Genomic DNA, 7,722 nt, shown 5'->3' with positions numbered 1-7,722 from the left:
CCAGAAAAGGGAGAGGAACCAACCACAGACAAAGACAAATCAACAGAAAGAGGAGGAAATTGGTGCTGGAGACGGACGACGGGATGCTCGTGCCTCCTGTGCAGTTGTGAAAGCCAGGCCCTGGGAAGCTTGCTGGAGAAGCTCAGGAAGAGATCACAAAATGACTGTGACAAAGAGCAAAGGGATATGGAAAGAAGATTCTGAGAAAAAGAGTTTGAAACACAAAGTGCCATTCTGGTGACAGCAGAAAGCACAGAGCGCACCATGGGGCTGGCAAGTTCTTGAGAAGGAACGAAGGTGGGCTGAAGCAGGGAAAAGGATTTGCCCAAGACAGAGGGAAGAGGGGAGCCAGGACAGTGGCATCCTGGTGGAGCAGGCCAGTGGTCCAGAACCCAGGAAGGAGAGGCTGGTAAACAAGGCCTGGCCAGCTTTGCACCTGCCCAGCCGGGAGCTGGACTCCGAGCACAGGAGTGTGTGGGGAGACCTTTAGAGTAAGACTGGGCTGGCAGCAAGGACAGCGAAGTGGAAGGCCATCAGGAGCTGGCCCCTACAAGAGGGAAGAGGTGGAGTGGGACACACCTTGTCTGTGACAGGGTGAGCAAGGGCATTATGGGAATGTGTATGTTTCCTCGGGATATAGCCTGAAGGGCGAAACTTACTCCTTATGAGGAAACATGAAACTAGAAAGAAAGAAGGTAGCATAGAAACATCTAGAAACCATTCTTTAAGAAAGAAGTAATCCTTTTGGAAATTGAGTTTGACTTTGGTAGATTTTATCCTATAAACTGGCATATACTGTTTAGCCAAAACACAGAAAATAATGTCCATCGGAAAGTAGAAAATAAGAGTAGGATAGCGAGCAAGGCTGGCAGTGTGTCAGTGTCAGATCAGTGTGCAGTAAGAGCAATGTCCACTTCGAGTTTCACTTACCTGCAAGCCCACGCGCTGTCAGGGTGTGTCTTGTGGGCTTCTCACTGGCCCTGTTCCATCCTGCGCCTTTGGAGCTCAGTCTCTCTGCGAAGTCTGTTGTATCTGAGACCCTCTGACAGGAACTGTCACACCAAAGGCTGGTTCAGTCTGTGGTGGATGTACTTGTAATTTGCTGCATTGTGATGCTAGACTTGCAGAGGTAACAGGTGTCATTGGGGCTGGGAGCACTTAGATGCAGCATCTGGAGCCTGTCTCCTTGGCACTGAGGCACTTTTATTTTAAAATAATTTAGCTTTCAGAAACATGCATTCTCCATTGCTTCTTCCTTTCAGTGAGGTTTTGAGATGTTAGTGTATGTTTGGCACTGAGCTTTGAACTAGTACTAAGCGAGGATTTTTGTTGCTGTGGATTTTAAGTCCTGAAGTTGTGGTACTTCTCCTACAAAGAATTTTGCATAATAAAATATTGCTTTTAAAAAAAGAATGCATTGGGGCCAGCAGGTGGCGTGCTGGTTAAGGTGCTGGACACTCCCATGACTGATCATGGTTCAAGTCCCAGACCTGGTGGCTTGCTTTCTCATTTCTTCTCTCTCTCTCTCTCGTCAAATTAAAATAGCTGAATGAATAAATAAAATTAAGTAGATAATCTTTTAGAAATGCATCAAATAAGAATTTTATGATAGCCTAGTGTGACAGAATTTCTGTGGTAAGACAGATGAATAAGACATGGCAGTTTCTTCCAGGAGTTCTCATCTCATGAGCTATTATTTTCTAAATTGTTCATCCAAAAATCAAAGAAAACAAGAGATTACTTTTTACTGATGGGGGACATCTAATGATGGGCTTTTTTTTTTTTTTTGGAGAGGTTTAGCTATAGGGTGAGCTCACCACACCAGACAGGCAGACAGTGGCCACGCCGCAATCCCTTCTCCTCCATTCTCCTCTCAGACTCTTGGGCACACACGCACATGTGCCCGGCGTGAGTTTAAGCCACCGGGTCCGGGACTCGAACTGCTGTCGACTACATGGGAGTCCAGTGACATAGCCATTACTCTGACTGCTGGTCCCAGTGATGGGATTTTTGGTCAATTTGAATTGACTTGGGATAACATTTGGTCTGTTAACATATCCTGGCTAGGGAGCACGTCGAAGTTCAAAAACCTGGTCTGTAGAGTCAGACTCATTGGGATCTGAATTCCCCTTTATTGCAGGCATGCCATGTGAATATGGACATGAAATGACCTGGGTCTCCCTATTTTTTAAATGCTAAGTCTAATACTGACTTGCTAGATCCCTAGGAAGTAAGTAAAATAGGGGACAGCGATGACCACACTGGCTCCGTGGAGGTCCCTGACGTGTGGGAAAGTCTCTCTTTGCCCTTTCTCAGTTGTTAGAGGGCACAGATACTTGCCAGAGAGTGTGACAGAGAGAAAGCAAGCACCCCTACTGGGGCATGGCCACCCCGCGATCGCCTCTCCTTTGTTTCTCTCTCAGGTCAGGATTTGGGGTGCACATGCACACGCACCCTGGCATGTTCTTCAAGACCTGGGGCTGGGATTCGAATTATGATCATGCATGGGGGATCCTGCTCCCTTAATGCCTGTGCTGTGGGACCAGGCCCTCTCTTCACATCTTTAGGATTTAAAATTCACATTAAAAGTTATTGTCCCTTATAGTTGAAGCAGTATGTTAAAGTTTACAATTTCACACAGCTTATCTTCCTTCACAAAAAAGTACAGGTATCGGGAGCCACTTGTGCGGGGTGGGGTGCCAAGAGAGGAGGCTGGGAGGCTCATTCTCGGGGTTCAAAGGGGCATGTTCAACTTTGGACAGAGCCAGGTTGGAACTGATGACCAGTGATCAACTAGAGTTAGGAGATGGGACCTTACGTTGGCTAAATGCCTCCCCTATGCTAGCACTACACTGAGAAATTTCCTTCTATTACATTCACTGATCCTCACAGACACCGTACGGTCTGGACAATACTTCCATTCATAGCTGGGAAAATAAAGCACTGGGCGTGGACGAGGTGAGTATTTCAGGGCAACATGATGAGAAATGAAGAGACTAGGGTCTGAACTGGAGGGCTCCCGGCCCTCTCAGTTAAGTCTGTGTCCCTTGGGAACTGAAGTCATCAAGTAACTGGAGTTGGAGGAGCAGGGCTTAGTCTGCAGAGATAGGAACTTGACTCTAGTGCGTGTTTTCAGAACCTGGGCTGTGATGGCCTCAGGGCTGTTTTCTGTGACAGATGCGTACCCACGCAGAGCGTGTGCACAGGGCCTTGGTGAATGGCCTGTTAATAACTCAGTTCAGGCAGTTAGTCATTCAGCTGGTGACGGCCAAGTCCAGTGGGTCCCACCAGTAGGAAGGTACCACTCTAAGAGTCAGTGCTGCTGCAGAATCAGGTCAGAGAACTGCTGATACCCACAGCTTTGAAGGGGTGGGGCAAGAAGAGCTCTAATTAAGGTAAACAGAGGAGGAAGCTGAGACCCACGAAGATTCAGGAGACCCAGCTTAAGAATGGCTAAGTCAAGCAGAACCACTGCCTGTTTTTCAGTTTGCTGTTAATAATTCAAACCAATGAAAAAAGCAGATGCTTTTCCACTTGACAAATACCAAGTTTAGGGACCAGCAGTTGTCATAATGGCTATGTCGCTGGATTCCCATGTAGTCAACCACAGTTTGAGTCCTTGACCCAGTGGCTTAAACTCATGCCGGGCGCATGTGCATGCGTGCCCAAGATCCCGAGTTTCTTCTACTTCCCTAATGGGGTATGAGGTGAGGCCATCAGCTCTGTTCACGGGCAGGTAGATAAAGCTATTGGGGCCAGCAGGTGGCATGGAGGTTAAGGTGGGTGGATTCCACATGACCGACTGCATGGTTTGAGTCCTGGACCAGGCGGCTTAAAAATCACTTTGACTGGGAACCAGCAGTTAGCGTAATGGCTATGTCGCTGGACTCCCACGTAGTCTACCATGGTTCGCGTCCCAGACCCAGTGGCTTAGAACTCATGCTGGGTGCATGTGCATGTGTGCCCAAGATCCCGAGACAAGAATGGAGGAGAAGGGATTGTGGCATGCCCATCACCCCTGGGGAGTGATTTCCCAACTTTCTGTCTGTCTATCTTTCTGGTAAGTGCACATGCCCTAAAGCAAAAACCTCTCCAAAAGAAAAAAATAATACCAAGTTTATTTCCAGGTATTTTCTACATTCTAGAAATTTAGCAGTAAAATGTAGGTGGCAATAAAAAAGAAAGAAAAATTAAAAAAAAAATTGCACCCTTGTGGGGTTTATGTTCTAAAAGAGAAAGAAAAATAAATAAAATATAATATAGTATGAGAGAACGTGATAACGTCTATAAAAAAAAAATAAAGAGGAAAGAGTAAGGGAGGGCCTCCCCAAGAAGAGCACATTTGGATAAAGTCCTGATAGCGACAAGAGAAATGGAATGCAGGTTTCTGGGGAGGAATGTTCCAGGCCCAGGCGATAGCCTGGAGGAGTGTTCCGGCCCGGGCCATAGCGGTGTAAGAGCTCTAAGCTAGAAGGGAGTGGGAGAGTTCGGAGTGTGAGGAGAGGGAGTGGAGGAGTGGCAGGCTGTCAGATCCTGTGTGTCCTTATGGCTCGTTTCAAGGACTTGGGTTTTATTCTGGGTGAGCTGGAACTCACAGGAGGATGTTGAGCTAAAGAGCTAAGATTAGACCCATATGTCATCAGGATAATTACAGGTAGGTGGGTGTTCTCTTAGGACCGTTGTTATAGGAAATCCTTCTGCCCCTCGTTTTCAGGCTGGACAAGCGACACCAGACATAGGATTCCGAAGGAGCCACAGTCTCACGAGCCAGAGGTGTCCAAGGAGAAGGACCTGAGGGGCTGTGCCATCCACCGATCGGAAGTACTCTCGAAGGCTTTGCTTTAGAAATAATATAAATCTCACATTCTTAAAAGTGTTTTATTTCTCCTTCACCTTACATTTTCTCTCTCCCTTTCTCCTTCCCTTCCTTGCTTCAAGAACTGTTTATTGAGTGTCTGTATCAACAATGCGGAGAGCGTTTGGGATTGGGCGCATAGTGTGGCTGTCACAATGTTCGTTTGGGCGAGGGAGAAGAGTACATTCCATAAATGGCATGAGTGTTTTGCTTTGGCTGGATTATGATATGAATGTAAGTAGCAATACCAGATAAAATACATATCCCTAGTTAAATTTGAATTTTACATAAACAAAAGGTACATTTTTAGTGTAAATACATCCAAATATTGTACATTACATCATTAACTGGATGTCCTTTCTCCTTCTTTGTTTTTTACTTTGTTTAGCAACCCTACATGTAAGGGAAAATTAGGAGACGGGGTTATAAATACAGGCAGTGATAATGAAATCCTTAATCATCCTAAGGAGTTTGCATTCTTGCTGCCTGTAATAGGGAGTCAGTGAAGCACGTTATACAAAGAAACGACAGGATCAGATTTGCCATTTGGAGAGCTAACTCTGGCCACAGCGAGAGGACTGTAGAGTGCAGGATGGAGCCAGAGATAGCAGGTTGAGGTTGAGGCCTGCTCACTCAGGACTGCTTAGGATAATTCTTCTTTTTAAGAGTTCAAGGGACTCCTGACACACACTAATCATTTCTGAGCACCTGTGTGACTCCCCAAATATTCAGAATTGAATGTTTAGTCAACTGCCTCGCATTCAATCTCACATCCCAGCTGAGAAAGACTCTCTTAGCACATGAGAGCTTCAGCCCAGTGGGTTCAAATCTGCGCTTGGATATGATACCAACCTTGAAAGTGAAATCCTCAGACATCAGCTTTTATTCTATGCTGTAAGCAGAACAGGAAAGTCAAAACTTGCTAAAAACAAGTCTTATTCAGCCTTCTTCAATGACTAAGAAAAAAGCAACTGAAAATTTATTATTTCGAGATAATGAAGAGGAATGCTGCCAAAGCATGGTTTTTCCCCATGCCTGAAGCATTTGCAAGTCTTAAATGTATTGCATATGTTAATGCATTTCTCGCAAATATTGTTTGCTACTATTTTATTTACCAAAGAATCTTTTATTTACTTAAGCAAGTCTCAGAACATGAAGATATGTGTGTGCGTGCATAAGCATGCACTCTATACCCTTATAAACAGTTAATGCACACAGAATGGAGGGTTTTTAATGGATAGCTACAGCTGGGTAAAGAAAGGGAACTATTTTAAAGATAGCTTAGGTGGCTTAAAAACGGTACAATCTGATGAGGGTGATTGAGATGTTCTTGTGAGCGGCTGCTATTATTAAAACAATAATATCTGAAAAGAATTGACTCATGACTTTGCAGCAAAGTGGGAGAGGAGTAGGAGGGGCAGAACACCATGTAACAATTCAAGGTAAAATGGTACATTAGTGGAGGGATTAAGATACAGTAGGCATGATACCAGCAGTATAATTCCACATCTGAGAAGGAGTGATAAAACTCTCATTTATTAGCAGGGGAAATGGATACTCTGGCATTAGCAGTGGAAAGGTCTTATTTTACATGTTGTTGGGGAAAGGAGCTGGGAAAGCAAAGAAATGAACATTTATGGAGCTCATACTGTGCAAAGAACAGATTAGCTCATGCATTCAGCTCATTGAAACTTCTCAACCAACTAAACTATTGAAGGACAGATTTGTCATCTTTACAGACACGGAAACTGGGGTTTAGAGGGATTAGAGAATTTTGTCCTTTGTCATAAATTGAGTGTTGAAACTGAGACTTGAATTTGGACCTTTGTCTCTGAAATCCATGCTTTTTCACCGAACTGCTTCCTGTGGGTTAGTTTGGCACACTGCATCACTATGGGGATATTCAGACCGTTGCTTACTCTCCTGATAGCATTTTCTACCTTGCTCTCAGAGAGCTCAAGAGAAGCTTTCCTAATATTGTTACCAGCTTGTGTTTGAGACCACAGGTTACTAACTTAACTAAGGTCACCTGTGAGCCAACCATTTGCTGATCTAGCTCCCTCTCTGCCCTGAGACAACAGGCTCATGCCCTAAAGTTCTTATGCGGAGGGCTTTAAATTTGTGCGGAAACAGTCCGCGACCTCACACTCGGCATTGGAGTCAGTGCGAAATGCTGCAGGTGAAGGTTACCTCAGAGAGAAGGCGGAGCACCCTCACATGTGAAAGGCATCGCCTTCCTTGTCATCAATATCTGAAAAGCACTTGTCTTCCATTATGCTCTGAGTTTTACTTCTGTTTTTTCTTTCTTTTTCCAAAAAACATTTGTGCTCACTGGAAAGAGACAGAGAGACAGAGAGAAGTGGAGGAAAAATGAGAATGCATCTCCTCTTGGGGCCTGGTCATGCCACAGTCCTTCTCCCTTATTTCTCCTTCGTGTATAGGTTCTGGGCACACATATATTCCTATGTAAGCCTGGTGTGCTTCTCAAGCATCAGGGTCGGAGTCTCAAACTGCACAGTCAGCCATGGGGGATCCAGCTGCCTTAACCATGATGCCATGGGTTGGCCCATTCTTGTCTTATTCGATAGCACTAAAATGTTCTTAGTCATTTTTTAAAAATTACAATATACTTATTTACTTCTAGAGTAAATTTTGTTCTCTTTTTTTTTTAAAGAAGGGCAAACGTTTACTTAAAATGCTCATCAAAACACTGATGTAGTTGTTATCTTTATTTTAAAAACAAAAAAGTATTTAGGTATACAAATATCATTCATTTAAAAAAAAAGTCTGCTGCTCCTTCGCTGGGTTATAGACGTGAGAAGGGAACAAGAAGGAAGAAAGAAGCTCAGAGAGTTCTGTCCGGAGTA

At 44.5% G+C, this 7,722-nt stretch overlaps 1 pseudogene; it reads left to right on the top strand.

Moving 5' to 3' along the window:
- LOC102482187 (regulator of nonsense transcripts 3A-like) overlaps positions 1-7,078 on the top strand; it is a 19,777-nt pseudogene extending 12,699 nt beyond the window's left edge.
- The last annotated feature ends 644 nt before the right edge of the window (positions 7,079-7,722 follow it).

Source organism: Tupaia chinensis, unplaced genomic scaffold (genome assembly GCF_000334495.1).
Source record: "Tupaia chinensis unplaced genomic scaffold, TupChi_1.0 Scaffold000138_1, whole genome shotgun sequence".
Lineage (NCBI taxonomy): Eukaryota > Metazoa > Chordata > Mammalia > Scandentia > Tupaiidae > Tupaia > Tupaia belangeri.
The sequence above is the reverse complement of the archived record's forward strand: the minus strand, read 5'-3'. Positions and strand labels throughout refer to the sequence as shown.